The sequence below is a fragment of the Aotus nancymaae genome, unplaced genomic scaffold, assembly GCF_030222135.1.
Source record: "Aotus nancymaae isolate 86718 unplaced genomic scaffold, 86718_ANA_hifiasm-v0.15.2.pri h1tg000020l, whole genome shotgun sequence".
NCBI classification, from domain to species: Eukaryota; Metazoa; Chordata; class Mammalia; order Primates; family Aotidae; genus Aotus; species Aotus nancymaae.
In genome coordinates, this window is record NW_026988432.1 from 44,230,656 (window position 1) to 44,258,152 (window position 27,497).

Below are 27,497 nucleotides of genomic sequence, written 5' to 3' on the forward strand. Positions count from 1 at the left end.
TTTGAACTGTGTCCTTGCCTTTCTTCAACATCCCTCCAGGTATCGTATCATCATGGCCACATCAAAGCAGGTAGGGTCACTGCACAAAAAAATCTGATATGTGCTTTGCTTTTCTAAGTTCTACTTGTATTCCTGGTAAAATTCCTTCCTCTGGATTTTGTGGCTGTTGCTTGTCAAATGTTTTCATCCTGGCTGTGTCCATTTGCATTTGTCTCAGACTCTACCCTTCTTAACTACTTATCCTCCATCACAGTGACTGCATAGCTCATCAACATTGAGTAAGATAGGTCAACAGTGTGATCACTACTAATATTGAGAGCATTTGATAGTCTTGGTCTTAATTCCCTTTAGCATATTTTCTCCTTTGCTAATCTTTCTTTCCAAAGCTTCTCATTTCAAGAGATAAACTCTATTGATCAAATTAATTCTTATCAGGTGAAAACTAGGTGACCTGTAAAGCAACTAATAGAGTAACTCTATTCTTTACATATCTTCTTTTCTTCTGTTAAAATTAAAAAAAGGTATAGAATTCTTTGCCTGTGAATTACACCAAGAAACAGCAAGCACCAGAAAAAAATGCTGTAATGATGCATGGATTTTTATTAAAATCTATCATAGAAGGAAATGCTTCTTTCCAGTAATTAATATAAAAGTAAAAATATAATATCATTGAGAATAATAATAGTTACATCGTTCTGAAGATTCTCTGGAAAGTGTAGATTAGATATTTATGTGTCTGTGGGTTAAATCTTTGTTTGACTATTTCAGAACCTAACCTGGGTGGCATGTAGAAAATCACAGCATGATTAAAGATTGTTGGCATGCTTTACAAAAAGAAAAGAAAAAAAAGAGGAAGGTCAAGCCTCACTAACTTCTTGGAATTTCTAGAAGACACAATTGACTGTGGAGATCAGGAGAATAGAATGGATACTATTCTTTGAATGTTTTGCTGTTGTTATTGTTGTTGTTAAGGAAGATTTTTGATAGTGGTCTGTGTTAAATACTACAAAAAGTTTTAAAACAGGTAAACTACTTAATGCAAAGGGGAAGGTTAGAAAATGTTCAAATGTTTCCTGAAAAAATGGGTTCATTTGCCCACTCAAAAGCAATTGAATGTCAGAATGTATGTGCAAACTTCTCAAATAAATAAAGAAAATAGGCACTTATTGGACACCTACTGTGTTCTAGCCATGTCACATGCTTACTTTCATTGAATCTTCACTCAGCCATGGAAGGTAGATATGATTGTCCTCATTTACTACATGAGGAGATTGATGGTCAATGAGATTAAGTAGACTGCCTCCGGTCACCCAGCTGGTAACTGAGTGGGGGAACAGGGATTCAAACTCAGGTCTAGCTGGCACCAACCCTTGTGCTTTTGCTGCTGCACCACATGGACTTCTGGAGACAGTAACATTGGCATCTCCAGTCCTTGAATTCTCCAGCTCTCCTCCTCCACAGGACAGCCTCTGTCTCTGAACCACCTTGAAATTGCTGCCTTCCAGCCTCTGTTTCCAGATCCCTAACTAAACAGATCTTGGTTTTTTCCTTCATATAAGGTACAAATGTTCTATTACTAGTTTGTAGGTATTTGGATTTCTCTGAAGTTTTCAGTCTTAAACTGAAGGGATTTTGTTCTAAGAGGAAATTCTGGCATCTACAGGGAATGAAGGGAAGAGAGGCTTTCCTGCTCCTTGTGACCTACTCCTGGCTCTGCACAAGACCTCCTTTGTGCATGTATAACTTTAAATATGGTGTGCAGTGTGCCATGCAGAGTTCAGCAACATCTTTTGGCTAACTAGCTGACATTTTGGTGCTTAATAAAAGTGGACAGAGCCTGGGGGAGTCAATTACAATAAGAGTACTGAGCTAGAACCTTACTGGGAAGGAAGAGAAAGAAAAAAAAAGAATACAGTGGCTAGAATTGAAGAAAAGTGTAACAGGTGAGCTTCAATAATGATTATATTAGTTCATATCATAACCAATTTCCCTAAAGCCATGAGATGGTTTTTAATGTTTTACTATCCATACCCCTTAGCTAGTAAATTTAAGACAACAAATATAGTATATTTATGTATATACATATATGTATTTATACACACACACATACATGTACACATCTAAAAGTCAATCATAAGTTAAATGCTTGTAATCTTTTAAAAAAAATTAAGCAAATTAAATTTGACACTTAGTTTTTTTATAATCATCCCTTGAGATAGTTTTAGCATCCTAGGGTATCACAAAATCAAAGTACCTCATGCTTCAGTGCTAGAAGTATTTTGGCCTTCAGAGAGTAAATGGCCTGAGGAGTTTATCGGAGGGACTTGCTTATAAGGGAGAGTCACTTCCTGTGGATCTGCAGGAAGTCCATTAGTGATCCCCACCACTGCTCCAGAGAGATCCTTGATTATATTTAACACAGTAATTTTAACTTTGACCTGTCACGTTCAAACACTACATTTGGCCGAGATTGTTGAAGTCTTCCTAAGAGAGTGTGATTGAGAAATAAAATGTTACCAACAGTCATTCTTATACTTCATACTACTGATTCTCATACCTTTTGCTTCAGGAAACATTTACACTCAAAAAATATTGAGTACTCCAAAGAGATTTTAGTTACAAGGATTACGTCTATTGATATTTACCTTAGTAAAAATGAAAAAGTAGACTTTTTAAATGTTTCTTAATTTATTTAAATATAATAGATGTGTTATACTTTAAAATGAATTATGACTTTATGAAAAGTATATTACCCCAAACAAACAAAAGTTAGTAATAGTGGCATTGATTAATATGTTTGCAAATCATGTTAATGTCTGGTTTAATAGATGACAACCAAACCCTCATGTCTGCTTTTGCATTCAGTTTGTTGTAATATTTTGCTCTGGTAGAAGCATATGAAGAAAAATCCAAACTCACACTGACATGTAACTAGAAAAGGAAGAACCATTTAGTAGCCATTTCAGATAATTTTCAAATAATTTTGGATGTCATTTTTGATACTACACCAAAACTCCACAAGTGGTAATTTACTGTAGATTAGCTGCAATATGGAAAATGAAGTCATATTAATTAACTTTTTGTACTCTGTTACATTAAATCCATTGCTTTCTCATTTTCCATGAGTCCTTTACTGTTGTAAAATTTTGTATTACCAAGCATCAGTGTTTGAAAAAATATTGCCTCATTGAATTATTTTTTTAAAAGCTTCTAAATGGACACATATCATCATACAATATAAAAAAAAAATCATCCATTAGTAACACCACCAATCTCATTGGAAAAGTGTTTAAGTCAAGTTCATGGTATTGTATACAGGTTTTTCAAAATTTGATTTTTGACTGGAAAGTTCAAATTTTATCATGGGTAATACAATCAGTTGTTTTCCTTAAAGTTACAGCTTTACATTATTCATTGCCAAGAATATTTTCACCATATATCCAAGTCTCAAGAATATCTGTCAGTCATTCTTTCAAGTAAAATCATGTTCCATGAAAAAGTGGCTAGTTTAGTTTGCAACTCAAACAATTGCACAAATGTTTTTCCTCAAGACGAATGCTATACTTCAGTATACAGGAGAGCTTCTCATTTTGTCATACACAATGGTAAAAAGGTACGTATTCAAAATTAGGATTTAATAACATCAATATTTTTATTGCTTCATTAAAGACTTTTTAAAGTGAGACACACAATTTCGTTAAATGAGAAATGCACAGCAGCTTAGTTTGGTGCTGCTGCCTTGATTTTTAATAAGGTGCCACCAATTTTACCCACCATTGCTTTTCTTCCATTAGTACAAATGTATATACAGTAGAAAAGGCAAATAAAATATTTGAATTATTGTAAACATAGTTTTGACTTCATGGATCCCCTGAAGAGATCTCAGGTACCCCCAGGGGTCTATGGACCACATGCTAAGAATCACAGCTTTACATAAATAATTTCTTGTGCCTGTGATGGTGATGTGGAAATTTTCTAAGAACTCAAGATCATTTGTGGACATTATTCACTTGCTTAGTCAATCTTAGTTTTCCCTTAAAAATTCAATGCCAGCCAAGTGAGGTGGGTCATATCTGTAATCCCAGCACTTTGGGAGGCTGAGGTGGATGGATCACCTGAGGTCAGGAGTTTGAGGCCAGCCTGGCCAACATGGTGAAACCCCTTTGTACTAAAAATACAAAAATTAGCCGGGTATAGTGGCATATACCTATAATCCCAGCTACTCAGGAGGCTGAGGCAGGAGAATCACTTAAACCCAGGAGGCAGAGGTTGCAGTGAGCTGAGATTGTGCCATTGCACTCCAGCCTAGGCAACAAGAGCAAAACTCCATCTCAAAAAAACACAACTCTATGCCACACTCATGTTACTAAAGGACATGCAGTCTTTCTGAATGCGCTTATCAAGTTCCTAGTCTTTTAGCGTAGCAGAATTCAAGAGGTGGCAAGAAGGCCCAGTGACCCCTGGTATAAATGTCTGCGCATATGTATGTGTATCAGTGTGTGTCTGAATGTATGTGCTTTTTTTTAATTTTTTAGATTGTGCTTATCTCTTAGATAGACAAGCTTTCTTTTGAATTACTAGGGAACTGTATTTGAGTTTCCCTCATACAAATTTGTAAAAGACCTTGGTATTTTCTCAGATTTTGTGTGCGTCTTTAGTGGCCCTAACTGAAGAAAGTCAGGTAAATAACTTGTTTGAATTGGTCTAAATGTGTGCTTAGAAAGAGTGATCCCCCAAATATAATTGTTTGTTTCTATCAAAAACTAATACAATTACCCCTTGAATAACATGGGTTTGAACTGCACGGGTTCACTTATACAGACTTTTTTTTCAATAAATATATTGAAAAAATTTTTAGAGTTCTGCCACAATGGGAAAAAACTCACAGATGAACCACATAGCCTATAATTATTGTAAAAAAATTAGAAAAGTTAGGTCTGTTGTGAATGCATAAGATGTATGTAAATCTTAGTCTATTTTATTATTTACTACAATAAATTTACACAAATCCATTATAAAAAGTTTAAATTTATCAAAATTTACACTCACAAACGTTTACAGACTGTCATGGCACAATTTGCAGTTGAGAGAAAGGCAAACAAATGTAAAGATGCAGTATTTAACCATACTGTAATAATATTTAGCCACCCCCTATTGTTATTGCAGTGACCACAAGCATTAGGAGTATCCACTTAAAATGCCACATGACACTAACAATCTTCCTGTGAGCAGTCCAGTAAATTACATATTGCAGTAAAAAGTGATCACTTGTGGTTCTTGTGAATTTCTCATTGTGTTTATTGCAACACTATAAGCATTGACTTGAATACAAAGTGCCACTAGTGATGCAGGAAATATCCTCAAGAAGCAGAGAAAAGACATTACATTACAAGAAAAAGTTGAATTGTTTGATATGTACCACAGATTGAGGTCTGAAGCTGTGTTACTCATCATTTCATGATAAATGAATCTAGCCTAAGGATCATTGTAAAAAAAAAAAGAGAAGGAAATTCATGAGATTGTTGCGGCAGCTGTCCCAGGAGGTAAGAAATGTTGCAGTTTTTGTGAAATACCTTTTTATCTCATATTGAAAATGCCATTTTTGTGTAGGTGCAGGATTGTTATAAGAAAGGCATACCTATAAACTGTAATATGATTCGAGAAAAAACACTCATTATATGATAGCTTAAAGCAAAAAAAAAAAGAAAAAAAAGTAAAGGGTCTAAAGCTAGATAACTCAATACCAGCAAAGGATGGTTTGATAATTTTAGAAAGAGAGATTTGGCTTTAAATAAAGTCAAGATAATAGGAGAGGCAGATTTTGCCAACCAAGAGACAGCAGACAAATTTCCCAGATGCCATTAAAAAATCAGTGAGATCATGGACAGAACTGGAGGCCATTATCCTTAGCAAACTAATGCAGGAACAGAAAACCAAATATCACATGTTATCACTTATAAGTGGGAGCTAAATAATGAGAATACAAGGACAGCAACAGGGGAACAACAGGCATGGGGCCCTACTGAGGGAGAAGGGTGGGAGGAGGGAAAGGTTTCGGAAAAAAACAGTCAGATACTATGCTTAGTTCGTGGGTGACAATATAATCCATACACCAAACCTTGAGTCACGAGTTTACCTATATAACAAACCTGCACATGTGCCACTTAACCTAAAATAAAATTTAAAGTATTTTTTAAAAAGAAAATCATTGAGAAGAAAGGATATCTGCATGAACAAGTTTTAATGCATATGAAAGTATCCTATTTTGGGGTGAAAACACACACCAAGGTACAATTATTAGTAAGGCAGAGAAGTGAGCACCAGGATTTAAGGCAGGAAAAGATAGGCTAACTCTACAGTTTTGTGCCAATGCAGTTGAGTTTGTGATCAAAACTGCCCTTATGTATAAAGCTGCTAACTCTCGAGCCTTGAAGGGAAAAGATAAGCACCAGCTGCCAATCTTCTGGTTACGTAGTAAGAAGCCTTGGACAACGGAAACCCTTTTCTGGATTGGTTCCATCGATGCTTTGACCTTGATGTCAGGAAGTGCTTTTCTAGTAAGGGCCTGTCTTTTTGATTTGTTTGTTTGTTTGTTTTTTTGAGACGGAGTTACACTCTTTACCCCCAGGCTGGAGTGCAGTACGTGATCTCTGCTCACTGCAACCTCCGTCTCCCCAGTTCAAGCGAGTCTCCTACCTCAGCATCCAGAGTAGCTGCAGTTACAGGCATGCACCACCACATCTGCCTAATTTTTGTATTTTTAGTAGAGACAGGTTTTCACCATGTTGACCAGGCTGGTTACAAACTCCTGACCTCAAGTGATCGGCTCACCTCGGCCTCCCAAAGCGCTGGGATTACAGACGTTAGCCACTGCCCCTGGCCAGGCCTGTCTCTTAAAGTTCCTTTGACATCGACAATGCCCCTGGCCGCCCAGAACCCCATGAGTTCAACACGAAAGGTGTCAAAGTGGTTTACCTACCCCCAAATAAAATATCTCTTATTCAGCATCTAGATCAGCAATCATAAAGACCTTTAAGACTCATTACACACTCTGTGGAAGAGAACCCTGATAGAGAAAACATCATGAAAGTCTGGAAGAATTACACTATTGAAGATGCCATTGTTGTTATAGAAAAAATCATGAAGATTATCAAGCCCAAAACAATAAATTCCTGCTTAAAAAAACAATGTCTAGATGTTGTTCATGACTTCACAGAATTTATGACAGAGCCAATCAAGGAAATCATAAAAGAAATGGTAGATACGGCAAAAAGGTGGCAGTGGGGGTGGTGTGAAGGATTTCAAGATACAGATCTTAGAGAAATTCAAGAACTAATAGACACCACATCAGAAGAATTAACAGAAAACGACTTGATGGAAATGAATGCTGTGAACCCATGCCAGGTGATATGGAAGCAGACATAGAAGATGCAGTGCCAGAAAACAAATTGACACTGGACAATCTGACATTGATTTTTAATTACTCAAGACTGCTTTTGACTTATTTTATGATATGGACCTTCTATGATATGGGCACTGAAACTAAAGCAAATGGTGAAAGAAGAACTGGTGATGTTTAGAAGCATTTTTAGAGAAATGAAGAAGCAAAAAAACTCAAAGTATGGTGTATTTCTGTAAAGTTACAGAGTGTGTCTGCCTCTCTTGCTTGCTTTTCCCCCTCCTCCACCACTTTCATCCCTGAGACAGCAAGACCAATCCCTCCTCTTCTTCCTCCACAGCCTACTTAACTCGAAGATGATGAGGATAAAAACCTTTATGAAGATCTACTTCCACTTAATGGATAGTAAATGTATTTTCTCTGACTTATGATTTTCTCAATAGTATTTTCTTTTATCTAGCTTACTTTACTGTAGAAATACAGTATATAATATATACAACATACAAAATGTGCATTAATTGACTGTTCATGTTATCAGAACATCTTCCCATCAACAGTAATTTTTTAGTAGTTTTTAGAGAGTCAAAAGTTATACGCAGATTTTTTATTCTGTGGGGAATTAGTACCCCTGATCCCCACTTTGTTCAAGGGTCAACTGAACAATATCAACCAGTATTTAGGCATCCTTTTATTTTTATAAATTATTTCATGTAACTTCTTATTTTCTTTTATAACAATAAAAGCTATTATGTATGAAGGTCTTTGTGTTTGCCAGTCATTAGGCTAGAAAATTAATATGCATAGTTCTATTTGATGTTAAAAACTCTATAAGACAAGTATTGTTATCACCCCCAATTTATAGATGAGAAAACTGAGGTTTAGGGGAATCAATAACTTGGCCTTATAGTTAGTAAATTATAGAGGTGGAAATTGAGCCCAGTTTTCTAACTCCAAAACTTGAATCTTTTCTACTAAAATACACTTTTGGAAATTTAATTTTGTGTTATTCTTATTGAAAATACTCCAAATTCTTTATCAGAAATTTGTTTCAAAATACTGTGGTTTGGGATTTGCTGTTTTTTGGAAAGCTTACAAAAAGATTAAGAGTCTTAGAATTGGTGTTATTTTTTAAGAGTCACAGAGCTAACAAAGAATAATATCAAACCCTGAAATATTTGGTTAGGATGACAATCCTGGGAAGATACTTGGTTAATGCCTTTTACAAACTTAGCATTTAGCTAGGTGCTAGGGCTTTTTTAGAGGTTCTTTATTTTTCCTCATATTCTAAGACTATTTTAAATTTTTATTTTTAATATTAAAAAATACTATTTAAGCTATATTTAACAAACTATAGTATAATACCCCAATTTATAAGTATAGTTGAAAATGTACTTAAAATTATTTAAATCAATTCCTAAATGTTGTATTTATATCCTCAAAAAATTATATTATCCTATCTAATAGTATTTAAGAATAATTCAGAAAGAATACTGACCTCATGAGTGTGACTCAGTAGCCATCTGGGTTTGTGCTTTCTATTAAAATGAAGACAATAAGTCAATCCTTACAGTGCATCTGTAAGTCAGTAAGTCTTAACCATCATCAAATGTATTGGTGTTTATTGTTAGAAAATGGAAACTTTTTAAAAAATATCTCCTCTCTGTACAGATGGAATGGACTTAAAACTGTCATAGATTTTCTCCCTAATTCATCAGCCAATCACAGTTAATTAGTATGCATTGAGGTGTTCATTTATTTAAAAATAAGTATTTTATGTATTTTAAAAAGTATAGTTTCTAATGCCAGGTAAGCAGAGAAATAGAGACCAAAAAAAAAAAAAAAAAGAAGAAGACATGGCTCTGCAACAGTGTGTTTATAATTCCTTTCCTGCAATTAAATTGCATTGACTCAGATGGTGCATTTGAATCCAGTGCATAATCAACTGAGATTTTATATGTGTTAGCACTTTGAAGACTGAAAAAATGCTACACAATTTAAGGTGTTATTATCATTAGTGCTATTTCAGTACAAATTGAATCATCTTATTGCCTAGCCCAGTTATCTGCAGGCTGAAGATGAATGAGATAAAAGTAATAATATAATTAAATGTTTGATGGCCAACATGTGAGAGTTTCTCTAGTATTTCACTGGAGTGGATACATTAAGGAATATTAATTTTCAAGCATTCTTAGTGGATTGATTTGAAGATATGACTAGACTCACTCTAGAACACTGATTCTCAAAGTTGAGCAGGCATCAGAATCACCTAGAAGGTTTCTAAAAATATGAATTACTGGGCCCCACCTTCAGAATTTCTGACTCAAAAGGTCTAGGGTGGGGTCCAAGGATTTGCATTTCAAACAAGCTCTCAGATAAGGCCAATGCCAGGGACCACACTTTGTGAATCCCTGTTCTGTCATCATCAGGGTCACACCCAATGTTGGAATGTGAAATTTATTAACAAATTATTTATGCAAGTAGATCTGTTGCCATCCCATTAATCAATGTATTAGTAAAGGTAATTGTGTTAATGGTTGTAACTGCATTTATAGCAGAAAGAGAAAGAAAAGAAAGCAGGGTTGGAGGGAAGCCTCTAATAAATGACTTCAATAACTGAGCAAACATCAGTGAAGGAAATAGAGAATCTTACTTTGCTTGATGTATTTGCACATCATCCTATCTTGAAAGTCAGCAAGGTTTAGAAGGGCTATCTCTGCACAAAGTTAATGACTTGATAGCATCAGATTTGGAATTGGAAGAAATAAAAATATTAATAGGAGAAAAGAAACACAATTTTTCCATCCTTAAGGTAAAAGAAACACTTTAAGAAAGATTTGAATGTCTTTAAGACACTGCATTTCATCCATATGTAACAGTCTTCGCCTTAAGTCTGATAAAGGTTAACTTCATGGAGCATAGAGGGCACCACTGAATGATCAATTGCTTTAACAGGCAATCGAGATTCTTGTATGTACAGGTGTCCTTGGGGCTGCTGCCCTCCCTAGAACCCCCTTGCCCAGCTGCAACTGCAAACCTGCATTCTGTGGGCACAGCCAAAGGCACACATACCTTTCTGCAACTGTAAGCAAGACTGGGAATACACCTCTAACTCTTGAGCCCACAGAAACTTAGCAAAGTCACTACCAGTATTCAGAAACACTCTCACCCTCACAGTCAATAATAATGCTTGGGAAAAGTTGGGGTCATCTGAAGTGGAGAATTTAGCCTGAAGTGAATTTATAACCCTAAATGGGTTTCTGTACCAGTTAGTAATTTCATTCTTCTATGAATAACAATGATCATGTACCCTCCCCAACAAGGGAGTGAATATGCAAGCTTTCATTCTTTCATGGGAAAGAGGTCCAGTCATAGGCAGTCCAGAACCAGTTCGGTGGTTTCACAAAATCTTCAGAGACCCAGGGACCTTCAAGCCCTCTGACCGACCAATCCTAGGTATAGCCTTGCCCTTGTGGTGTAGTGGTCCAGGCTGTGCTACTGGGGCTGCAGCAGATATAGGCACATTCTAAGTAGAAGATTGAAGAAAAGGAAGAAACAGGCCATATGTCCATCCTTTAAGGGAGACTTTGTAAGTCCCACACAAAAGCCCCCTTTGCATCTAGCTGTCAGGGAAATTAAGAAATGTGAACTAGGTAGCAAGGAACTAAGGTAAAAATTAAGTTTCCCTTACTAAGGAGAAAGGGAAATATAAATATTGTATAAATAAATAGCAACTTATGCCATCAGCTCCGAGAAAATGAAAATTCTTCCTTTCCACCAGAGAAAGTGGTAAAAGGGGCAGCACCTCAAAACACACCTACATGACACTGTAGGTCCCACAATTTGGGGAATGTAAGAGCTACTTGGAATACTTGTTAAAGTTCAGAATTCTGGCACACTCGAGATTCTAATTTAGCAGTCCTGGTAATTATTGTGATTCAGAAGGTGCCAAGGAGCACACTTTGGGAAACACTGCTTTATAGTTTTATTACCATTTGTCAGCCAACTGTCTGTGCTGCTGCCTGAATTGTTATTAATTATCCTTGGTAACGAATTCTGTTCTGTCCCTCTTTAACTCTTTTATTCTCCATAATTAGATCTTGTAAATGGGTTGAACATGCTCCCCAAATGTTGGTTCCATCAGTACAGCAAGATGGAAACAACAATGACGGATGGATTTTAGCAATGAAATTAAGTCCTTCCTTGAAGGCAAGCAGCAGAAAGCTTCCCCAGGAGGAGGTAACCTGGGTTCCAGAGTGGAGCAGCAGAGTCATGCCTTGCGGTGACTCCAATGGCTAGAAGCAGCCAGGGTCAGGCATGACAATCAATCTAACTATGATGATTAATAGCCAGATAGAATCTCTGGAGCTTTATTCCCTTGCCTCTGCTCTGCTTCCTCTTTAACACTCAGGTAAATGTCAAAAAAGGAACTAGGGATTATAGCTGACAAGGGGTAAATGCCTTCATGTTGTCCTCCAAAGGTTAAGGCTTCCCAGACTTAGTTGGAAGCCCCAATCTCCAATAACCATTAATCCACTCTACACTGGTAGGAGTGAGCATATTTATGACTACAGTCACTAAGGGGTGAAATAAAGATTAGTTTTTAGTTAGGAACGCAAAGCTTTTGAGATCAATACAAACACACTGCTGAAATCAATCTAAAGTTTGGAATTTTTAAGTAAAGATTTACTAGGCTTCTTTGTACAGTTAATTTTCCAAAGGGAAAATAAACTCAGAAATGTAACATAGTAATCAAATTGAGTAAACACTAGTCACTCTGTAAACTGACCTTGGTTATGCGCATATCAAGTAAGTGTGTAAAGCAATAAAAATGTCCATAATGCGGACTGTAAATTTGCCAATAAACAAGTAAAGCCAAAATACACATATAGATTTACATGATAAGAATACTAGCAGCTACATTTGCCTATTTGAAAACATAAATAATCAATAGACATTAATATTGAAGTTATTCATGTGTTTCCCTATTACTGTACATATTAAGTGTTTCAATTATTTCTATGTAGTTTGATAGATAATTGTATAGTCATATTTTATGAAACCGTTTAAAAAATATATAGAATTGTTCTCAAAAGCAAAAGCTACTGTTTGGATGAAAGAGCAAGTGGACTGGAAATACATAGCTTGTTACAGTCTTCTGCTGTTCATGTTTGATGCATGTATACAATTTATTATGCAATTTCTTGAGATTTGACAAAGTAATTGTCTGGCAAACCATAGCTTTAATGATTTTTTTCTGTTTTATATGAAAGACTATAGGTATTTTAGGAAAATGGCTTAATAGATCAGTGTCTATAAGTACTCTTTTGCTTGTTATGTATCTGTAGGTTGTGGAGACCCAGAGATATTTTCAGAGGAGTGTGATTCCATGTAGTAAATTTATTTTCTTCAGCAGAGTAAGTACATGAAAGCTTACAGGAAGCTATAACTTGCAGAAATTATTTAAGCTACCCTTGGGCCCTTATAGTGGAACTGCATATCTTCTCAGTAGAGAATAGAGAAGAAAGAACACGACAGCATCTCCAATGGGAAGAGGATATTAGAATACAGGCACAGTCTTCAGTTAATGTCACTAGGCTACTGTGATAACAGGTTGATGTTATCTGCAGTTGTTAGAGGGTAGATTTATCAACCACACTCTGACTTTGCAGCTAAGATTCATTTGCCACTGTTTGCTGCCTGGAGGCTGGAGATGGACTCCTAAAGCTCATTTGCCTAAAGCATATTCTATCTTTTTACCTGGTACTTTGGGGCAGAGATGTACAGAAATTTGGGTTAAGGAGATTGATGTCCTCTTTGAAATATTTAGAGGGCACAACAAAATATTTTTAGTTGCTTAATGTCAACATCTGCCACCTGGTGCCACACTCTTGAGAAATAATGCCAATGTTATTATTTGAGTGTGCCAATAATGCACACTCAAAGCCATTGAGCAAATATGCGTATATATTCTTAGATGGTAAAATCCACACTGGTCATAGGAGACAGGTAATATATTTTTCTTTACTAACACTATCACATAGATCCTAAAACAACATTTTAGCAGAACAAACTCTCCAAGAAAGGGTAATTATTAAGTTTTATGAATTGCACATGTGCAGTAATTACAATACTACATATATGTGTATATGCACACACATAGCAATGTATTGGGAAAATACCTATATATTTGTATGTAACATACATACTATATATGTACACATATATACATAGAATCATAGACACAGACAGACAAATAAAATCACTATATCCGCACCAGGATAGAGAACTTGACCACCTAAATTGTTGTTCAGATGTTTTGACCAATGATACATCACTTCCAAGAATAATTCAGCAAACTTTAAATTATTTTAGTAAATTTTATTTTTTATTAGAAGATTCATTTAGCAATCAAGATGATCCACCCTTAAATTCTGAGTGTTGATGACATGTGACAAATGGAATAAAGCAATTTGGAGTGGGGATAGCTAGGTTGCCATCATGAATCTGTATAATTACAAGAAAAGTCCAATTAAAGTTATGATACTGGAAGAGTTCCCAGGTTTCTGTAGATTTCAGAACCATATTGATATACGTAACAGAGTGTTTGAATGATCAGCTTTTCTAGCAGTGCCAGTTCTTCTGCTGTACAAATCTCAAAACATTTGTTCTAAGAATCAACATATAAACACAAAAGCCATCTTACATGTAACATTAAATGTTTTATTAAATGAATGGATGAATCAATGGTAAATGCATAGCGAAATCCATCTATGAATCAGCACAACTAGAATAAACAAGTCCAAATCTCCTATCCCCAAGCTAATTTCCTAAGTGGCTTCCAATAGTAAATTGGACTCTTGGGAGCCACAGTATTCTTCTAGGTCGGTAAGGGAGGAGGTTGTACAAACAAAAGGAGAAACCCTAAGAGCCCAGGATTCCTAGAAGGAAAACACTGAAAGTATGACTCCAGGAGCTTCAAATTCTTATTTCTCAAGACAAGATGCCTGAAATGCAAAGAATCTAAAGAAAAATCTATACACAGCCCTACATCTTTGTGTATCAGAGAAATCCATCTATTTCCACAGCTACTTGTTACAGATTCTATGTGTTGGCAGGATTCTTAAAGAAGCAAACATAGAGTAGATACAGGGGCAGATACACATTCTGTGGTGCATAATATTACACATTTTTAAAGCTAACAACATCATAAACATTGCCAAATCCAGGAAAATAATGTAATATTAACTAATTAACTGTGAGATGGATCTCTATAATATTCCTTTCCCTGAAATTTTGGCTTCATACTATTAAAGTAGCAAAATGACAAAGATTTTGTAATACTATTTTCTAGAGGAAAATACGTAGATCAGTTAATCTTTCTTCTAACATGATTGATCAAAATTTGTTTTCTAAGGCTGAGGCAAGAGGATTGCTTGAGCTCAGGAGTTCAGGACCAGAATGAGAAACATAGAGAGACCCTATCTCTACCCCCACACACAAAAAAAAATCTAGGTGTGGTGTCAGGCACCTGTTGTCACAATTACTTGGGAGGCTGAGGTGGGAGGATCTCTAAGGCCTGGGAAGTCGAGGCAGCAGTTAGTGGTGATCACGTCACTAAACTGCAGTATAGGTGACAAAGAAAGACTGTCTCAAAAAAATTTTTTTTTTTAATTTTTAATTTTTTTTTATTAATAGCTTAGAAAGATTCTTTTTTAAGCTTCCCAAAGTTTCCCTAGAGTTTCATGTCTTGATGCTGTGTAAGTCAGCATAGTGGGAAGTCAGGATATTCCTGGTAGTCATTCCTACATCAGGGCAGCTTGCAACAACTTAACTGTACATAGAAACAATTGTGAACCACATAAATGCATCCTTCTACGTCAATCCAAACCAGATTCCCAAATAAACTTCCCTTTTGCTATATCTCAAAGTATTCACAACCCCTCCAAAGCCATCTGACATGAGGGGAAGTCAGAGTGAAAATAGCACTCTTAGTTGATTACAGTAAAATAATCTCATTTTTGCAAATTTTACACATGGCTAGTGCCCCTCCTAGAGCCTTGGAGGGAGCCCATGAGAATGAAGTGCATTTCCAGTGGACAATTGCCTCTAATCACTCAACTGGGGTGTAGTTTTTCTGTGGCCCCTCATAGCTAAGTCGGGAGGCCCAATCCCTCCACTTATTTCAAGGGAATTTACCTAGGCCCTGTTATGAACTGGGATCCCATATCCCATGCACTAATCAGTATTTCCAGAAAATAGAGAGATTCAGAATATGAACTTTAGAGCTGGAGAGAAAGGACATCAGCAACCACACAATCCCCTTCCCACCTCACAGATGATTAAAATGGAATCCAAGGAAAGTTAACATGTGGGTAGATTTATTTCTCAGTTGTCTTGTGAATCAAATATTTAGGGTTTACTAAACCAACACTGAGTGTTTTCCATGTACAGGGCATTCTCCCGTCAAATCCTTACAATGAACTTGTAGGACAAATGAACCCCATTTGACCTACAAGAAAAGTGAATCTCAGAGAAATTAAGGGTCTTTCTGGCCTTATTTCACACAGTTAGTAAATTGCATAGTTCAAGTCCACGTTCTTGCCCACTATGCTATAGCACCTCCAGTCACCTAATGGGTATGATCTCCTCCCACTAAAGATAATATAAATAATAATTCTTTTGCATTGTCTTATTATTTCACAAATTACTTTCACATTTCACAGCTTTCTTAATCATTATACTGTCGCTTAAAATAAATTTTGTAGGAATTAATATTATCCACTTAATGAGAAAACTAAGGTTTAAAGACACTAGGACACATGTGTTACCAATAAATGATGAAGATGAGCCTCAAGTCCGTTTTCTTTCTATTCTAGGTCCTATGTTCTTTCCTCCTACTCCCACTGGTCGGTGATCTATTAGAGGAACTGTAGCTACAATCATCCCTCTTATAGAAACTTTCAATGGCTGTCAAGAGCCATGGCCTATAAAAGTAAAATCAGCATAGACTAAGATACCTTTCTTACAGCTTTCTCCCAGTAGGTCTGTGTTTGAGGCCTTCTTCTAAGGTTAGAAGATCCTGACACCTCCCTTATCTTATTGAAGATAATGGACTTCGGTTGCAAAGTATTTATTTTCAGCATGTTACACTAAAAGAATTTGAAGTGTAACCCTAGTAAATAATAAAGTTGAAAGTTGTTACTGCAGGATGTAGTTTATTCCTTCATTGCAGCACTTGTTTATATCCTGTGAGACCTCAGTGTAGTCTGTGGCCTCATCAGCCCCAAAGTAGGGACACTGTGTTGCCTGTTCTTCCTTCTCATGACTTTCCCATATAAACCTGTTAAGTTAAAATAAATTTTGCCTATAATGCATTAGGGTTGGAGACATGAGTATAATCTCATGTTTAGCTTAATTTAAATATAGATGATTTCACATATATAAACATGTATAGATATGTGGACACATAGAGTTAGTATACACACATATTTCCTTGATCTCTAAGCTCAGAGTATCTAAAAGTTACCACACCCCAGTAGCAATGAGCAGACCCAATGCCCAGATCTTTATTTCCAACACTATTCTCCAATAACAGGAAGCAGTGTTCCTTCGAGAAATGAGAAATGGTTGATTCTAAGATTGGAGCATAAAATATACAAGAGGAGCCTGCAGTATATTGCTGGGAAAGAAAGAAAGAAGGAAAGAAAGACAGAAAGATAAAGAAAGAAAGAAGAAAGAAAGAGAAAGAAAGGTGAAAGAAAAAAGGAAAGGAAGGAAGGAAGGAAGGAAGGAAATATATGTCCTTTCAAAGCTGCAATAGTTTAATGAGGAAAATAAAGCAGTATTGGATTATAACCCAAAGTATAAAATAAATATCCATGAGTTTGTATTAATATAAATAAATTAATTAATTAATTAAGTGGGGGTGGGAATGGACAAATTTTTCTTGCAGGGGAATTCCAAGTAATTAATGTAAATACTCCACTTAGAAGGAACTGAAGAAGTTGTTCGACACTCCTTAAGAGTGCATAGTGACTTTTTTCCAAGAAGTACAATATGGAAAGAGTGATAAAAAGAAAATTATATCTTATTATGGAGAAACATGACAAACACTAAATCAGCTTGATGAACAAGTTTAACATCAGTAGTGATTAATAATATTTATCACACGTATCCCTAATATTATGTAGTGAAATGAGACTTTACTACGATAGTCTTCCTCCCAAAAACCCACCATAATCCCAGTCTAATCATGAGGAAAACATCAGACAACTTCTAGTTGAGGAACATTCTACAAATTACCTCACCAACACTTCTCAAAATCAAGGTGATCAAAAACAAGAAAAGTCTGAGAAAATGTACAGCCAAAATGAACCTAAGGGAAACATGTCAACTAAATGTAATGTGGTCTTCTGGATGGGATCCTAAAAACAGAAAAAGAACAATACATAAAAACTAAGGCAATCTGAATAATCTATGCATTCAGCAAATAATGACTCAACTAATAATGATTAATCAATATTACCCATCAGTTATAACAAATGCATCATACTAATATGTTAGGAAAAACTGGGCACTGGGCATATGAGAACGCTGTACTATCCTCTCAATTTTCCTGTAAATCTAAATATGTTCTAAGATTTAAATGCTTATTTTAAAAGTACTCTGAATCTTAGAAAACAACTAAATAAATATTTATACTAATAATGGTTCTGAAAAATGAAGTTACATACTGACAGATACCCATGCTAACAAATACTAATTTTGGGAAACAACAACAAATGAACACACAAACACACACACTTTCACCTTCAAAATTAAGTACTGTCCATATTACCTGATTAAATCATTATATTTCAGTTTTCCCCCAAACATCTACAGTACATATCATTAAATGGACATATAAGATTCAACTGACAATTTTTACCCATTTCAGAGACTCTGTAGAATTGTGCCAATAATATACGTATTTCAGGTTTATGGAGACAGTTTCATTAAAAGCATGTCTCAAAGATGAGAGCTGCAAAAATCTGCATCTGACACAATAAGAGTGTTCTTGAAATTCTCTCTGCAAGTATTGAACTTCTTTTGACACTACTGTTACAAAGTCAAGAAAATTAATATGCATAAAAAGGAACAAAACCAAACCAAATATTCTGGCAGTTGGAATTGAAAACCCTACGGAGGACTTACATCAGTCCTTATCTTGACCCATGTTTTGCTCTAAGCTCAATTAAGATGTAAAGACAAAATAAAAAGATTCTGGTGCAGATTTATCATGTCGTATTAGCTGTGGCTACATCTTACTATTTGATTCTGAGAAAATATATCCTTTAGCTACTGGGTTGTCTTTAAACAACTAAAAAGAAATACTCATCAGAATTCTTGAATTATTTGTCACCGTAGACAATTGACTCCCCAAATTTATTCAAACTTCCAGACAATACTTCAACAATTACTGTATTAACTCCGAATTAGAACAATTTCAACAACTTTACTGGAATACTCTGAAATATGGTATTATAAAATAAATAATAGACACAGAAATAGGATTGGGTATACTGGGGTGAAGTGGAAGAATAAGGAGGATATGGTGATAAACAGATATACAGAACATAAAGGAGGATATGGTGATAAACAAGATAAACAGAACAACATAATTTTTTTAAATGGAAAGTTGGAGAGATTGGCACTAATATCAAAGAAGCAGAGAGCAATAATCAATAAATACCTCAAGATATAAACAAGTTGTCTGTAGAGAAACTAGCACTGCAATCAAGGTGATATATCCTTGTAAAGATAAAATAATATGTGACTAAGAAGCATATAGATATTTGAGAAATTTAGATCATGTATTTCCATTAACTACAAAACTTTCAATGGGCTGTTGAATATTCCAACGTAGCAATACACGTATTTCTTTTTAAAAATTGGTAAGAGAAAGAACAAAATTATTGCCACAAATGAAAGAAAAATTTGAGAGTGGAGAAGGTGATTTTAATAATTTACAAATTTGGATAATAATTCTTTATGATAAAGATAGATTGTCTTCCTCATAGAGAGTTTCATACCCTCCTAAAATGAGCATTCAGAATATCAAACAGGTACTTTCCCACAAACTCCAATCCTTTGAAAACTTTTCATCCATATAAAATAATTTGTGGATATAAGTAATATAACTTCTGCCAATGCACTCAAAATACATTGACATGTTTTACTTCTTGTTTGTATCTGATGACTTCGACAAAGATGACTGGGTACATTCCTATGACCTCCAGCCTCTGGGAAGTTTTCAGGGGGAGAAGAACATGTTCTTCCTTATTCTACTGTTTAACCTACAATTTATCCTGCAAATCACTAGGAGAGTTCCCAATTATTCTTTGGGGGAACATTCAGTTCACTTCTCCTGAATGCAAGCCTATACAGTAGTTAAATGAAGGAGATGCTCTCTCCCGTTCTTCACATATGGGAAACTGAGATCTGAATAAAGAAAAGTGATTTGTCTAGAGTTACAGGTAATGTCAGAGACAGAAGCCAATGTGCAACATCCTCTCTCATCTCAGACATTGTCATGAAGGCCTAGTGCCAAAAAGCGACTTTTCAGTCCTGAATCTATTCAGCAATCTGTTATTAAACTATCATTACTAATAAATATTCTTAGTTTTTAATACCCAATTGTGTTTATTGGAATGGTTTTCCATTTATCTTGATTCAGAATGATATTAGTGCTGCTTCCTCCTACAGGAATATCTGCATGTCCTGCTTTTTCTTTCCTGTAGGCTGGGCAGAAGACAGTGGAGCACTCAACACACAAAGCCACCATTGGTGCATGGTTAAAGACCATGGCGATTTTACAGCATCTTGAATATTTATACCCACAAAGTAGGAACTGGAGTTCTGCATCAGGCACTTCTTGTGTTTCCTCTCCTTCTTTTCTGAAAAAGGATAAAGAATTTCCTTTACAAGAGGCATATTCTCATACGGAGATCAGAACTGCCAGAAAAGCTAAATATCCTTAATTTTAAAAAATCTTAATTACCCAAGACATGCATGAAACATCAATGTCCCCCAGAGGGAAAAGTGTGATGGTTTTTAAAACTACAGGTAAACAAAATATATAGACATACAATATCTAGAGAGAAAAGCCAAAAATAGTGGTACTCTCATTAAAGTGACCAGTTGCCTCATGAATAGCATCATGAATCCTTACAACACTAAGAAAAGTAGATGTATTCTTTTCATCATCCAATATTTGTTGAGCACTAGGCATAATCTGTAGAAAAGGGGGAAAAAAAGGAAAACTAAGAAGAGAATTCTCTAGCTACATCTGTCTACCTTCTATTTAACAAATGTTAAATAAAGCACTCACTATGTTTCTGGTACTTTTTTAAGGACTTTACAAATATTTACAAAAATTTAAACGCCCTAAGATCCATTGAGATAGGTGCTATAATTATCCCATTTTCAAATGAAGAAACCAGGCACAGGAAGGTTACTTGCTCAAGGTCACACCAATGGAAAGTGGCAGAACAAGGATTCCATTCCAGGGGATCTGCTTCAAGAATTCACGCACAGAATTGCAGCTCTGTGCTACCTTTGTTGAGTAGCACTTTGTGGAGTTACTATTAAAGCCACTACTCTCTTCAAAGTTTTAGAGAGCTTTGCTGGGTGATGGTGGCTATAGGTAAAAAATTCGGAGAAAGTACTTACTAAAGTCCCATCAAGCTCTTAGCTATGTGCTATGAGCAATAATTTCACAAAAGTATAAAGATTTTATTAATTTTAAGACAGTAGATCAGTATAATCCAGAGATTGACTAATACGAGTTTAGTCAAATACCCGATACGGTCTGACTGTGAAATTCTTCCCTTGTTTTTTCTTCTCTTTCTCTGATAACATTTGAAAATTCACCTTTAATAGTCCATTAACATATTTATTGAATAACTGCTATGGGCAAGACACAAATCTATGTGCTATGGGAGATTTTTACCAGACATAGAACTTTTTCTCCCATGGATGCTTACAATCTAGTTAACATGGTAACAGATTTCCCTAAATAAGCAATTAACAAAGCAGTAAATAATAAATGTTGAAAGAGTGTTACAGATAATAAGTACTATGAGGAAGTTAGAGACCTGCTTCTTTCTGCTCCAGTAATTGCTTATACATACCCTTATCAGAGCAATTAACAAGGATAATTATTCACTTGCTGAAGATAATTTACCTGCTGTCTCTTCTACTAGAATGTAAGCCTCCTGAGGACAAGAACGCAGTTTTATTCATCATTGCTTCCTTGATGTTTAGCACAGTATTTGGTATTCAATAAATACTTAATATGTACTTGATGAATGAATGAATGCATGAATAAATAAACAAATGTTTCTAGAGGCAGGCATTTCTTTTGTGGCCAGTACAGTATAATGGTAAATCTCTGGAGTCAGGCTGTGTTGGTTTGAACCTAAGCACTACCTTTGAAAAGTGTGTGATTCTGAAAAATTTACCTGATTTCTCTCCATTTCATTTTGCTCATTAGTAAAATGATAATAATAGTACCTTTTGTCATCAGCTATTTGGCTATGGAACAAATCACCCCAAAAGCTAATGACTTGAAACAGCAGCCATTGATTTAGCTCAGGGTTCTGTGGATCTGTCATTTGGAGTATTTTGGTTCTCCTGTCTCAGCTGGGCTCATTCATGCATCTGAGTTCAGCTATCAGGCAATCTGGGGAATGTCTTGTCCACGCGGTGTGTCATCTTCTGCCTGACCAGCCTAGGCTTCATCACATGGCATATGACAGGGCTCTAAGAGGGAGAGTTGAAACATATGAGGCCTCTTGAAGCTTAGACTCAGAATTGGCACAAGGTCACTTCTGGCACATTCCATCAGTCAAAGCAAGTTACAAGGTCAGCTCACATTCAAGGATTGGGTAAGTCGATTCCACTCTTGATGAGAGAAGCAGCAAAGTCACATTATAATGCAGTATGTATACCAGGAAGGGTGGAAACTTTTCCAATCTGCACACTCTTGCATAGGATTAGCGAGAGGATTAAGAAAATAGAACATCTAAAGGATTTAGAACAGTGTCCACCACGAAGTAATAAACTCAATAAGTGGTATCCATTATTATTCTGTTGGAGGTTGCCAGGAAAAGTTTTATAGTGGAAAGAAATCTGAGTTTACTCTTGAGAGATAAGTGAGATTTCTATGTGTAGAGAATGAAGACCTTTCAGAAAGACACAGCCTAATAATAGGTGCTGTGGTTTAACAGTGGAGAGTGTCTGGAACAGGCTGCCCAGGGGAGCTAGAGCTAAATACTGGGAACCTGGAATGCTGGCCACAGAGTTGGGCTTGACAGCAGAGTAATAGCAAACCATTGGCTTTTGCCTAAATGTTAGCCAATAACACCATTTTTTATTGTTATTTCAGATTTCATGTTGTTTAATAAGCCTCTCAGTGCTGATGGTTTTGTGATATCTTTGGCCATGTCTACTCAAGATTTAAAAATAAAGAACTAGAAATCTGTGAGTTGTGCCTGGGTTTTGCCACTCCCTAACTTTGAAGGAGCTACATGATCCTTCTTTACTCAATTTTATTCCATGTGTAAAATGGAATAATTTCGTCCTTTATCCATCCCTTCCACAATGATGGTAATCTTAAAGGTCATATCACATTGAAGTAGTGTTTACTACCCAAAAGACACAGGGCATACCAGGCTCTGATGTTTATGCAATCTGGTGATAACTCATAAATCCTAAGCAGAAAAGTCAAGAATGAGGAAAATAACGTTTTAGTGTGGCTGCCCCTCTATGTTAAGCAGCAAAACATTTCTAGAACTGCTCTAAAGATAATCTTTAGTTCCTCCAGTCCAGTGAGATGATCCTGAGCAACTGTAGCCACTGATAGGCCTGGATCTGCCACCTTGAAGGCTGACCAGACGGCTAGAAGCTAATGGCAGCTCTAGTAGACTGCTCAGTGGCCATAGTTTCAGAATCTTTCCATTGTACATGGTTTAAATGCAAATTCACTAATGAATAATTTTGATAATTCTATCGAAGTCTGAAGACGGCTTGCATTAGACGACTACACAATCATATTTAGTTTTTTTTAAAAAAGACAATTCTGGCTCCTCTTATGCCACATGAAATCCACCCCGTTCAGTGCTCCTGACTAGTCACGTCCTTCCTGCCATTTTAAAAACAATAGTGGCAGAGATGCAAGCTGCTGATAGTGCTCAGCAGGACAGATCAAACACACAGATGCAATTTCTGTATGTTGAACAGTGAAGTAGGATAAAATTCAAATACTTACAATCGCTTAGTAGCTAGCATCTGATTGCTGCAAATTGAATCTTTCATAACGAGATTTATTGTAAATAGTGTCATCTCATTTGTGAGTTCTGCAATAATTTCAGTCAAAGCCAGTATAAGATACTGGAGGTGTGAGATTTACACAACATACAGGCTAGTTTATACACAGATTATGAAGGGACTTTTTGTTATCAATATTCTTTTTTAATTGCTTACAAAATAACCAGAATTGTATTTTTTTTCTGAAATTTAAAACATTATCAGATAACATAACCTTAGAATGCAGAAGAAAATGTTTTTATCCACTTCATTTCAACAGCCGTTTTAGAATCGCCAGCTCCCAACCCCTCTCTTCCCCTTCCACCCTAGTTGTTAAATAAGCATTAAAATTATAGGTAGTTAAAATTTTTGAAATGTGGCTTTTATCTGGTTTGGAAGCAGTAAAGAGTCTGGTGATCATAATTAGTGACCAATATATCCTGTCCATAAAAAATAAAATAGAAATTTGAGACTAAGCTATTTTGAGGCCTACAAACATACTTTAATTCTTTCAGGATAAAACAAGAAAGTGGCCATAATTTAAGTGATCAATGCTATTTTGCCTTTGGGCTTAGTTCCAAATACTTCATGAGTTCATAAAAGATCAACATCAAAAGCATAATAAAAAAATTGCACTTTACATGTATGAGAGTTTTGTTAACACTCTACATACTTGGTAGCTTTGATTGCTAGTGACACAGAGCTCCAAAAAGGTTCTTAGAGTCACATGATCTTCCTCTTCAACACCCAAAGAAGGTAAATTCAAAAATAAAAATAAAAACAAATAATAGGGCCAGAAGAATTGGATAATCTGTTCTTTTTTTTTTTCCCCTGCCCTAAACAACAATAGTAAAATTCTTTTCTATGATTTAATCATGTAGTGGGGCATTTCCATTATAAACATAAATGTGAGAATGCAGCATCTCAGCAGGATCTGAATACAGAAGTCTTACTCTCAGATAATCTAAGACCTTGACAAAAAAAAAAAAAAAGATGGGCTTTTGTAAGGGTTAAATGCTTCAGTTTGATCCTTCTTAATTTATTTGAGAGTGAATATCCCATGTGCATGTTAATGTTATCATTGTAAATGGGGAATCCCTATTTCTGAAGCTCAGAATTTTTAGTTTTCCCCCTTTTCCTAAGCAGGTGCCTCTCCATCTCTCACAAATCAAAGAGGATGATGGGGGTGTGAATAGACATCTTGCAGTCGTGCCCTAATACAGATTTTTAATAAGTTTACTAATCAGAGCACATATAAATTAGGATAAATCATATTCATATATTTAATAGCAAACAAAAGCTCAATGTAGCTCATATCCAGCTTCCTTCATGTTCATTTTACTCAAGGGCATACCTTCCTTTTTTTGCTTCTTTTTTTCTTTCTTTCTTGGACATCTCCAACCCCCATTGACAACTGAAATGTAGGGCTATAAATGTAAGGGTGCAATACATCATGAGATAAGTCTGGAGAACATGTCCTCTACCAAAATGCACATGAATCTCTGGTACAGCTAAAATTCCAGAAACACGCTGGGGTTCCTTTTACATGCTAAGCAGGGTCAAAAATGTGAGCACGATGTGGTTGCCCTTATATATCAGATGAGCTCCAAAGTTGAAAGGTTACGTTTGTGAATTGTAGCCAGGTTTCCTAGCACTTGATTCTAGCTCCTGCAAATCAAACACTCCTAACTGAAATACAAATCCAACAATATGATAATCTTTCAATAAAAAAATGTGACTTCTGCAACCTTATCTGTTGAAAAGCTGACAGAGAAGTTCAGAGGCAGTTGTTTAACCAGACAAAATGATAGAGAAAATATGTTTTCAAATAAGATCATAAAGCTTGAATAGTGCTTTATGGGAAGCAAATGTAAAGCAAAGGGCTGTCCTCTGTTCTACCAGCTCTACTTCCCCCACCCTGATGTGTTTCCTCAGCCACTCACCTTTAAGGCAAGGGCTAGTGTCTTCCAAGTCAGACTCAAACCCCAAATACCCAAACAGAATAAAGTGGTATCTTAGCATACTTTGAGATCAGACTGTTTCTGCATTTCATAGTGTTGGGGGGGGGGGGTGGGGGGAAGGGAAAGCAGCATACCAATGTAGTGAAATCTGGAAACAACAGCATATATACAGACACAAAAAAAAGTTTGCATATTGCACAGAGCGCTTGAAGATCATAAATCTATGCATGAGAAAGATGTAGTGGAAATTTTGGGGGGGATTAGAGTTTATTTTTGTCATCTCTGTGAGACAGCTACTCATTCATCCAGATCACAGCTAAGAAAAAAGCTGGTCACAGAAATTAGCAGTTTCAGCTCAGCAGCGAAGTCGCCAGCCTGTGAAGGCAGAGAGAAATTGACTAATTAGCAATGCGCACTAAAACTTGACGGTTCTTTATAGAGAGAGAGAAGAGAGAGGGAGAGAGAGGGAGAGGGAGGGAAGGGGGGCTCGCTTTTTCCCCTTCTTTCTTCCAAAGATGTTTGAAATCGCAGTCATTTACGCTCGACAATTTTTACAATAGCCTTGAGCCATAATTTTGCGAGTCTCTCCAGCATCCATCCCCCTGTATGGTCTCTCTCTACTGGCCAAGCACGACCGTTTCTCTCCCCAACCGTGGATTTCCTATTACTCTCGTTACGACTCACTGAGCCCCAGGCCCAAGGATAATGATGTGTTGTTTCTTGGTAGCATAATTTGTCACACGTACATTTTTTCTTCTTCTTCTCTTGCAGAAAGCTCTGCTCCCTCTCTCTCCCTCTCTCTCTCCCTCTCTCTTTCTCTCTTTTCTCCCTCTCCTACATTTTCTTGCTGTTGCTAATTCATGGTGATCAAATGATGTACGACAAAATAAATTGTAAAGAGTGACTGCCTGGAGTTGGGAACCAGAAGGTGTTTTTCCCCCTCCCAAGGAGAGAGCAAACCTTTAAAAAGGAAGGACAATTGATTTTTGGGGGGAGCTTAAGTGAGCCTTGACTTTGCAGCTGGTTGAGAGCAGGTAAGTTTCTGGCCTTGTGTCTGCCTTGTGTGTATTTTGTTCTGTCTTTTGGGTTGTTGGAGGGGGAAGGGCCGGGGAGGGAGTCTTTCAGAGGGGTTGGGGGGGGTAGTTGTGTGGCAAACGCTCATAAAGAATAAAACTCCTATTGCAAGAAATAAGCAGATGAGGAGGAAAGGCAAGGGAGGAGAACAAGAAGGAAGGGGAATAGGAAAAGATGGGGTGGCGGGGGGACAACGAAGCGGAGAGAGCTAGAGAGAGGTATGACCGGGTCCTCTTAAAGGGAGAGAGACTCTGTAAGATGTTTCAGGCAAGCCAGAGCTTTGGGGGAGGGCGTGGGGGTGCTGCCGGGGGAGGGAGCGCGAGGGAGGGTAGGGTCCACCTGGAACAGGATGGTAAAGTGAGTCGAAAGGAGCCCAATCCGGTATAAATAGGAAGCCGGCGATCCAGGACTGGCGCCAGGCAGGGCAGAGTGAGCCGCAGTGGAAGGGGCAGGTCCGGCGGGATCCCTCTGAGCCGGGCGGCGGCGGCGGCGGCTCTCCCGGGCGGGCGGCCCGGCGCGCGTGCGGGATGCGAGCAGAGGGTCCCTTTCTGCTCAACCCTAGAAGGTGCAATTACAGGTTAAGGACCGGGCGTATCGATTTCGCCTCGCCTCCCCCGCCCTGCCCTCCTCCGCCTGGATGCGGGCGGCTCAGACTTTTTACAGAAGTAGTTCCAGGGCCGGGGGAGTGGGGGTGCCCGAGTCGGGGGCCGCTGGGG

General features: G+C 36.8%; 1 protein-coding gene and 1 long non-coding RNA gene across 2 annotated transcripts in view; one reads left to right on the forward strand and one right to left on the reverse strand.

Moving 5' to 3' along the window:
• Window positions 1–14,105: 14,105 nt before the first annotated feature.
• Window positions 14,106–27,221, reverse strand: LOC105713521 (uncharacterized). The gene is made up of 2 exons (XR_001106575.2): window positions 27,121–27,221; window positions 14,106–26,082 (listed from the first exon to the last, which is right to left on the reverse strand). It is a non-coding gene; the product is annotated as an uncharacterized LOC105713521 (long non-coding RNA).
• KLHL14 (kelch like family member 14) overlaps window positions 26,181–27,497 on the forward strand; it is a 97,756-nt gene continuing 96,439 nt past the window's right edge. The window contains exon 1 of the mRNA XM_012447292.2: window positions 26,181–26,741. The gene's annotated coding sequence lies outside the window, so the exon portion shown is untranslated. The remainder of the gene's footprint in view (window positions 26,742–27,497) is intronic.